Genomic DNA, 9,825 nt, shown 5'->3' with positions numbered 1-9,825 from the left:
CAAGGAAAACACACACTAATAATCTCTCTATATCAAACCTTTGACCATTATTCTATTCCATCATTTTGTCACCTCTGATCTATCATGTAGATTCATGTAGTTACCATATACTTGTTCTGCTACAAATGGGTGTCCATTAACTACAACACATGCATCATAATTCCAACAATATCCCCCTTTGGACTTGATGGAAACTACTTTGGTGTTTGGTCACCACAACTTGTAAATAACATCAAGACAAACACCAAGCTATTCTAAACATCAAGCTACTGTCAAACACAACTCTCCAAACACCAAGCTACTCTCCCCCTTTGACATCAAGAGAAAATGGATGACTGACCAATGTTACATGAGGACTTCCATATCTAAACAACTGAATGTTAACATTGATCATGCTTCCCCCTAGGCACATGCTGACTTCTCTGAACAAAATCCCCCTTAGTACATGCTGAGATGCATTATACCGTCCATGCTCCCCCTGAGCATATGTAGAGTCTGCAGAAATATTTTTGAAAGAATAACATGACTCTATAACTTAACTATGTGAGTATGACCTTCCTATAACCAAGGCCTCATACATACATAAATTACCCAGTTAAGCGGGGATACATAAAATGACTCAACCACTCAACCAAGTGGTATTACATATTTGACATAATCTCAAAAGTCCATACACGAATGAATATGAAAATCATTACATATTAGGTCTTTAGATGACCTTTACATCTAATGATATACACGACATTTAAAAAAAAGAGTAAAGATCTAAACAAGACCATGGTAGTAATCAACAACTATCATACACCATATATGATCTGCACCATAAGCATCTGTCAACAACATCCAGACCAACAACCTGTATATCTCCAATGTAGTATACCTAGGGGGGATAGTATGGGGTACATAGGAAGGTACCCAAGGGAATAATGTAATAATGGGATGGGCCATAATTAATAAATAAAGTGGTTAACCCACATCATGTAAGGGACCATAAGTAGTTAGCAATAATGCGATAAGCCCAAGGTATTAGATATATGGTATTGAGAGACCCATGGTATTGTATGTATGTAGCCTATATAGAGGCTAGAGACTCCCCATAAGAGATGTGAATGATTATTGTAGTAACAATAATATGGCTTGTGGAGTGTTCTCCTTCGTTAAGGAGTGATTGTATAGTGTTACCCTACCTTAAGGGTTTGATATTCATAAAGATCTAAAGTTCAGATGCACGTGCATGGTACCAGTGGACTACTCTTTTGAGTAGATCTTATATTTGTGTTCTTCTTATGTTTTGGGGACGAAACATGTTTAAGGGGGGTGGAATGTCGTATACCTAGGGTGAATAGTATGGGGTACAGACGGAGGTACCCAAAGGAATAATGTAATAATGTGATGGACCATAGATAATAAATAAAGTGGTTAACCCACATCGTGTAAGAGACCATAAGTAGTTAGCAATAATGTGATAAGTCCATGGTATTAGATATATGGTATTGAGAGACCCATGATATTGTATGTATGAATCCTATATAGAGGCTAGAGGCTCCCCATTGAGAGATGTGAAAGATTACTGTATTAACAAGCATATGGCTTGTGGAGTGTTCTCCTTTCTTAAGGAGTGATTTCATGGTGTTACCCTACCTTAAGAGTTTGATATTCATAAAGATCTGAAGTTTATCTATTTCTCTTTTGTTATTTCTGGGAATTTTTTTATTTTCATACATTTTCAGGTCAGATCTATTACAAGTGGTATTAGAGCACTTTCTTGGGCAAAGCGGAAAGATTTTTATTTTTATTTTTATTTTTGAAGGAGTTTTTTGGGGTGACGAGTTTGCAGATTAGATATAAAATTTATGGATAAAATTTTGCAGAAAAAAATTATAGATATGGCTTCTTGTTAGAAAATTATATATTACGGAGCAATGGAACACATAAAATATTGCAGAAATATAAACACAGAAAATGCACAAAACAAGAGAGACACAGATATACATGGTTCACCCAGTTTGGGCTACGTCAACCCCGAACAGCCAGTCCTTCCTTTCTATTATCCAGCAAAATGAAGAGACACAACCTACAGCAAATCCGCTGTAATATCCTCTGTTTTCTCTCACAGTCTCACCTCTTTGTTTCTTGCTCACACAGAATACACATCTATCACACAACCTCAAATACAATACCCTCATACAAAGAGAGGGGTTGCCTTCTAGGGCAAAAAACCCTAAACTAAACATAAGTTCTACCGTCAGATCATCCGCCTAATGAAAGGCCCAGATTGACTATAAATTACTATACTTTTACAAGGCAATTTTATAGCTATTTTAGCTTCAGGGGCACTACCCCCAAAACCCCCCGCCAGGGGGGGGCTCCTAAAGGTCATAGCCGCCCCCCCTGGACCCCCCTGGACCCCCCTGCAACGAATATTTTACGGGCGGCATTGCTGCCCCCATTTCGAACTGGGGTCCTATGTGGCGATACCTTTGAATATAGAAGATAATCAGGCTCCACACCCAACACTTCTTTGTGAAAAGAAACCCAAATTCAAAAAAACGATCAGCTGAGTCGGAGTTTGGATGAGGGAGATATTGCTGATTTAAAAATCAATTGTGTTATAGAAATGTTTATGACGAAAATTCATGGACGTCGAATCTCCAGTAAATTTTTGTAGCTTTTGGTGAATAATTTTTAGAAACTAATTGTAGATCTAGGATCCTCTTGAAAAATTACCCAAATTGAAAAAAAAAATCTGTTGAATTGGAGTTCAAATGAGGGAGATAGCGTTGATTTAAAATCAACGCTTTTTTCCAGATTTTTTGTGACAGTGGGACAATGTAGCGCAAATCTAAAATTTTAGAGTGACTAGATCGGGATTTATATCACATGGAAAGATGCAAAATGGTTGTTTCATTTCCAAAAATAGGTTATAATAAGGATTACGAACAATATTGATCAAGTTGTGTCCATTTTAAAGTTTCGCCAAAGTAAGTGATTTTTTTTCAAAACCCTCTTGATGGCTTCTAGCAAGCATTTTTTTACAGGGAAAGGTAATGGTCCTACTATTGAAGAATTCATAAACGATATTAAGAAAACCTTTTTGAAAAATTGGAAAGGCTTTGTACAGTTTGGTTTGAAAGATAAGGCTACCATATGGTGGAGCTCACTTGACAGCAAGAAGTTGTACAAACTTTCGGATGAATAATTTAAAAAACTCCTTTTGGACAAATGGTCTCAAGCTACACAACATGAGAATGAAACATGGAAAGGGTTATTTTCTGATGATATCTCCTTATTATAGGTTCATGGATGTATTCAGAAAGAGAAGATAATTGTGTCTATCAATCCTAATAGCAAGCATAATTTTATTAATGTTCATTTGGCTAAAAGATTGCAAATCCTAGCCAAACAAATGGAGCACACACAAGTTAACAATGAGAAGGTGCAAGTTTATAAAGATTGAAGATTTCTATGGATAATTATGTATTGCATTTTGATTTTTATGCTTCAGATATGGCTAATGTGGATGTTGTTTTGGGATGCCCTTGGATGGAATCTGTTGGTACTATCAATATTAATGTGCAGAAGAAAATCCTGAAGCTCTGGTATAAAAAGAAGAAAGTTACATTATAGGATATTTCCATCAATAAATAGGTAGAGTCCAAGGAGACTGAAGTGGAAGATGTTGCAGGTACTGACACATCAGATGAGGAATCTATGGTTGAAGTCATACTGGAAGATAAGCAACAACCACAGGCGCCACAACATGTACCAGATATCAATTAGGTTCCATAAGATGGTGAGTTAAATAAAGATACACCATTGGTTAACACTTCAACATATCACCACCCACATCACCTAGCAAGAAAACAATCAACAAGATGGAAACAAATTAGCCATAAGGTAAACAACCTCCACACGATAGATAAAGAGGTACGAAGATCCAATCACAACACATCAACACATAGGAACTGCTAGGATCAACTCCCATCTCAAGCGAGCGAGGCACCTGGTAGATCTAGTAATTATCTGTCTCTGGGTTGGCTACATGCATGGTACCAGTGGACTACTTTTTTGAGTAGATCTTATTATTTGTGTTCTTCTTATGTTTCGGGGACGAAACATGTTTAATGGGGGTGGAATGTAGTATACCTAAGGGGGATAGTATGGCGTACAGAGGGAGATACCCAGGGGAATAATGTAATAATGGGATGGGCCATAGTTAATAAATAAAGTGGTTAACCTGTATAATGTGAGGGACCAAAAGTAGTTAGCAATAATGTGATAATCCCATGGTATTAGATATATGGTATTGAGAGACCCATGGTATTGTATGTATGAAGCATATATGTTGTAGGGAAAAGTATCCGACTCGGATGACCCTAACCCACTCTAAGGGTGACAGTTCCTTAGCAACAACTGTAAAACAAACTACTGAAGGTTTACTTCTTTATGAAAGCAAAAGAGGATGGAGGAAGCACTAACCGTTGCCTTGCGCTTAATGTCGAATCCAAACTCTTCTCTTTGGCCGCTTGCTCCTAGCTCTTTGTCCTTCTGCTCGCCCAGCTGCAATGAGATCCTGCACAATGACAAAGAAGGAAACTACAAGAGGCATGCAATCATAACTGGTTCATGGATTAGTGTAAACCAAACATGCAATCATCACAATACATAATTGAAACAAGAGCACATAGAAGAACCTCAATAGCTTTTATTAATGAAGAAATAAAGGTTCTGAGAGGATTACAACCATTGCAGGCTCCAACCCAGCAACACCTCCCAGCAGAAAGAATTGCTCTTCTTCACCTCTCTCAAACAATCACCCAATAACTCAAGAATGAAACCAACAGCATATCATTACTTTGCACAAAATTCCAGCCTCTTGAGCTCATAGGAGAGAGCTCAATATATAGATGAATTGAGAAAGGATGAGTCAGCTTGCAACTGATGTGTAGCTGCCTTGTGTCCTCTCTCTCTTCAGTTAATCTTTAGTTGATCTTCAGTTCTTGAGTCCACTTGGTGAACCTTGCTTCCACTTGGAGAAACAAAGCCTTTGACTCATCACAAGGCGAAATACCTGATCCAAGTGTCATTTTTGGAAGATTCCAAAGCTATGACTCACTCTGCCACATGTCCAAACTCGCCCAACGCAGGTGGGCTTTGTTCTGCCTGCTTTGCAACGCAGGTACACCATGGAGCAGTTGTGTTTCAGCGCAGAAACCCAGTGGAGCACCTGCTTTGATTTCAGGATTGCTTGTTTTTGAGTGTTTTCAGGTGGAGAACTGATCTGAGAGCTGTTGGTTTGCTGACCATGTTCCTCTAGGGGTAGGAACATCATGTTTAGGGAACTTTGGATCCCTTGGATTATTGACAATTCATGCTTGTTGCTGTAAGGCACAAAATTGTCTATAACAGATGCCCCCTAAAGTATGAGGTCGTTTATCGGGTGAAATGCTTTATTGAGAGGACCTGAAGTTCATTCGATCTGCTGAGAAGTGTCCTGTAATAAGATACAATACAATACATTATTTTTCATACATTTTTCATGATCTAGCTGAGGCGGGCATTCCCATGCTCAGCTTTATAAATACATTTTGGTACATAGAGCAGACGATCGTCTGATGCTAGACTGATAATTCTCTGCCGAATTTATCATCCTTTGAAAAGGATGATCATCTGCTACAATGCTGTACATATCAAATGTCTTTGTGTCCTGAATATATATCGCAGCCCGGATGGATGAAACTAGATCCGGGGTCTTCAATCTCTTCCGATCTTCACTCGATGTACAAGTCGATCCATGTGAGAATTTCTTGAAGTCGAACATGGAAAGACATCGCTTGATTACCAGTCAATAATGTAAACCGTTAACAAGCGCGAGAGGAATCACCGATAAGGATGATGACCCTCAAGGTACGGCAGTACAATCTACATGGTGGGAATAAAGGACTTGGCGTCGACCACCATGCAAAATCTTCTGGTCGAAGGTCATTGATGTATACCTGTCGCCGGAAGTGAGAAACTTGCCATTGAGGCAAGCAAGCTTCAAAGTACTGAGGGGGGTGTTCCTAGATCAACTCCTTGGATAATGAGCTGATGTCGACAAGGAGCGATCCGTCAAAGGAGGGCCTTAATGAATCCCACATCAGTGACACGGAACGGAGCTAGTGATTATGATGAGGTGAAAACAAACTGTGATGTATGATTCAGGGTGGCGGTCATGAAGTGGATGAAGGATAATGTATGGCAGTGGGCGGAACAGGGTTGACTCTTTACAGAACCACATCTCTTGAACATATAACGACACTGATGTGATGGATTGGTAGCATTACCCCAATTGTGGACGGTGTGGCGAGGACCATGGTTCTGCGACCGGTGAATGAAACAACCCAACCCGATGCGGACGGAGGACAAAGTGTCATGTTCAAGAGCGACTTGCTACCATTAATACTGTGAGGTTCTCCCAATTTTTCCCCAGTCATTGCTGACCAGTACCTCTTTATTTTTGTCAAGCTTGAGGAGGATAACATATGCTTGTTCTATAACCTGCCCTTCGGGCAAGCCCATCGCTATGTTTTAACGAGCCTAGCGATAGGGAAACTCGTTCTCGTCTAAAGACAAGTTTGTCGCTATCTAATCATTTTAACGAGTCTAACGACAAGGAAAACTCGGTCCTTTTCATTTTTAGAGAGTCTGAAAAGGTACGAAAAGTTAACTCCAAAATTCCTTTTTCGTCATCTAATACCTTAAGTCCGAAAAAGTTTAAAACAATACAGAAGGGATGAATTTTCGGTTGCTTTAACGAGCCGAACAAACAAGCGCTCGATCTTTTTGTGCAATAATCCCTCAGGTCCAAAAAGATTAAAATCTAGAGGAGGGATAGCTTTCCGGTTGCTTTAACGAGCTGGAAGGCCAAAACTCGGCAAAATTTTCATATTTTACGAGTCAGTGAAAAGAGCTCAAAGAAGACTCGTCTTTTGAGGAACGAGTGATGAACAGGGATAGCAGCAGATTCCAGGTACAGGTTGGAATTCTCTAATCACGGCAGTGTCACAAGGATGGCTAAGTGAAATCACTCTTCGTAGCTGTTCCTCAAAATGGGTAAACAAACATATGGAGGTGAACGATTGGCCAAATGAACAGATGGAGGTGATGGCATATAAACACGACCAAGGGCTTTTAATATGGCTTTCAAAGGTTACATTTCTCAAGGTTGTTTACCGGTTCATTTTTTATGCGTGAGCTTGAACTGCTAGGGAAAGATTGCTCACAATCTACGTTTATTTTTTAACGAGCATGAACTTCTGCACAAAAACTGCTCGATTATACCAGTCTTAATACAAGGAATGCTTTTAGGTGAGGTAATCTTATTTAAGGAGCGATACCTCACTAATTACTCCAATTTGGTAGGTTTTAACTTTTTCCCTTCATACTTTCTTTATGCAAGCTAGAAACGGCTAATCCTATGAGTTTAACGGGTTAGAGGACCTAAAAAATTTAAAAAATAAATAGTCGTCCCGTGCTTGCACTCCAAAAGGTTTGCATGCCCCCAGGTATAAAGTATAATTTCGAGATTCTGCCATCTCTTACTTATTATCCGAAAAATGGTTTTGTTTGCTGCCGCAAACTAAACTCTCTTTTCGGCGATGTCTATCATTAGGTTGCTAAGGATGGTGACCACTTGTTGCAACAATTTCATCTCTTTCTTTGAAGACTGCCCCTACTTATCCTTCAAAACAACTTGTTTTAATGGGTGAGGCTTGACATTCAAAGATGGTGGCTTCTTGCTGCCACAAATAGACCCCCTCCTTAGGAGAGCCCACTTCTTTAGACAAAGGGAGCGACCGCTTCGCTTCCATAACTTTGACAAAAGAATTTTATCCTAGAACAACCCTCCCTTCCACTGCCGGACGGGGTACGGACTAGTCCATTCTTCTGCGGAAATTAACTTTATACCTAAGGTTTTCTCTGCCCGAGGCAGGCCAGGGTGCATGCCCCCTGGGTCCCAGTTCTTTCTTTCCGAATTACTCGCATTCATCGGGAAGTAGAACCGGAGGCGGTGGCATTCCTTGAGTGAATAAACCGTTAAGGGATGGTATTTGACTATTTGCAATGCGTGATCCTGGAAACGAAAGTTGGTCTACTAGCTGGACCATTCTTCCTTCGTGCGGAAAACACATGACTCTAAAGAGCGAGGACACTATTGCCTCCATGCAATATATATAGTCTCGTCCAAGGAGTAAGTTATATGCCAAGGGTCCCTGGACGACCATGATGTTCATGCGAACTGACTTCCCTTTCAATGTAAGCGGAACATTGGGGAGAATCCCTAACGGGTGACTGGTTCCTTTATCGAAACCTGATAGATTTCTCATCTCAGGTAAAAGCGCCGGGCAACCCAGTGCTTTCCAAGCAACAGAGGAAAGGATACTCACAGATGCCCCTTCATCAATGATAGTTCCAGCCATCACCATTCTGTAGATTTGGACTATGATTCTGAATGGGATACTGGCTGGTAACCGGGGTTTGCCTAGTTGATTCCAATCAAAGGATACAACTAGGTTGCTTGGTGGTGGGACCGAATATATGGCCGGATACGACCCTGACGATGTTCCTTCCTGCGATAAAGGAATGGGCGCATTGCCCTGATGCTCATCAGAGTCTGTGTTGATGAAAAGAATATGGACGGTGTCATCCTTATCCTCTTCAGTGAGGGTGTCATTTGAAGATGGGTCTTCAATGACGGAGTCATTGGACGATGAAACCTCTGAAGGAAGAACCCGGTTAGCTGCCGTTTCGACCTTTAGACTTTTGTCTGGTCTGGATTCAGTAGGTTCATTCTCAATGACCGACACTTCAGCTGACCACTTGGGCGGGTCAGCTGGATTTTCAACTATCGAGGGATTAGGCGTGAGTTTTTGGTATCCAGGAGGAAGTCGTAACGGCGAAACCGGACGATCTTCCAAAACTCTCTTTGCCTCATCTAAGAATGGACATTTGTGGATGGCATGCTCGCCTTCACACAATATACAGGGTGATCTTGGTCTCCCTCTTCGTCCTTCACTCTCGCTAGTTGACGGACTGCAATCAACATGACTGCCAGAGGTTGATGCTACCGGATTGTGCAATCTTGGGGACCAGTCCCTTAGTATCCGGGGAATACAAGGACAATCACGATGGAAGTGGGCCCCTTCGCAAATGACACATGGCGATTTAGGCCCGGTCGGTGCAGTGTGTGGGTTTTTGTCAGCTGTCTTTTTCTTGCCCCCAGTCGCCTTCGCCATAGGCTCCTTCTGCTTCTTTTCTCTCTTCTTCATTTCCTTCTTCTCCTTGGGAGGCTGACTTTTGCCAGCTCTACCTTGCGAAGATGAGGGATCAGAGGAAGTATTGTAAGAAGTGGAAGGCTGGTGGGTAGTCCTAGACTGGTCTGACTGTTGATTCGACTGCTCAGGATTAGTGGCGATCTGGACTACATTAGTTGAAAAGAGCCATACAGGTAGGCCAATTGTCAATCCTGGAAGTGACAATGTTGCCATATGAGGCGCACCAACATCTCCCCAAGAGGAGAAGGGATTTGGACTTCCGCCAAGGTTGCCTCCTTGGTTGGTGGGCTCCATACTTTTCAACTGAAAGATCAACGTGGGAATAACAGGTGATTTTGTTCCGCTTAAAATAAATTTTATTAACGACGCTTTTAGACACAAACTTGCTTTTTCATGTTTTAAGAGTCGAGAAAAAGCTAAAGATGACTCTAGTCGCCTTCGATGTTTTAACGAGCCCGAAGTGACAAATGCTCGGATGGACTTTTTCAGTTATAGAGTTTGAAAAAGG

This window comes from Pinus tabuliformis, chromosome 4_1 (genome assembly GCF_031772625.1).
Source record: "Pinus tabuliformis cultivar Carrire ecotype Pingquan chromosome 4_1, CPIR1, whole genome shotgun sequence".
NCBI lineage: Eukaryota > Viridiplantae > Streptophyta > Pinopsida > Pinales > Pinaceae > Pinus > Pinus tabuliformis.
Note: the sequence above shows the minus strand (reverse complement) of the source record.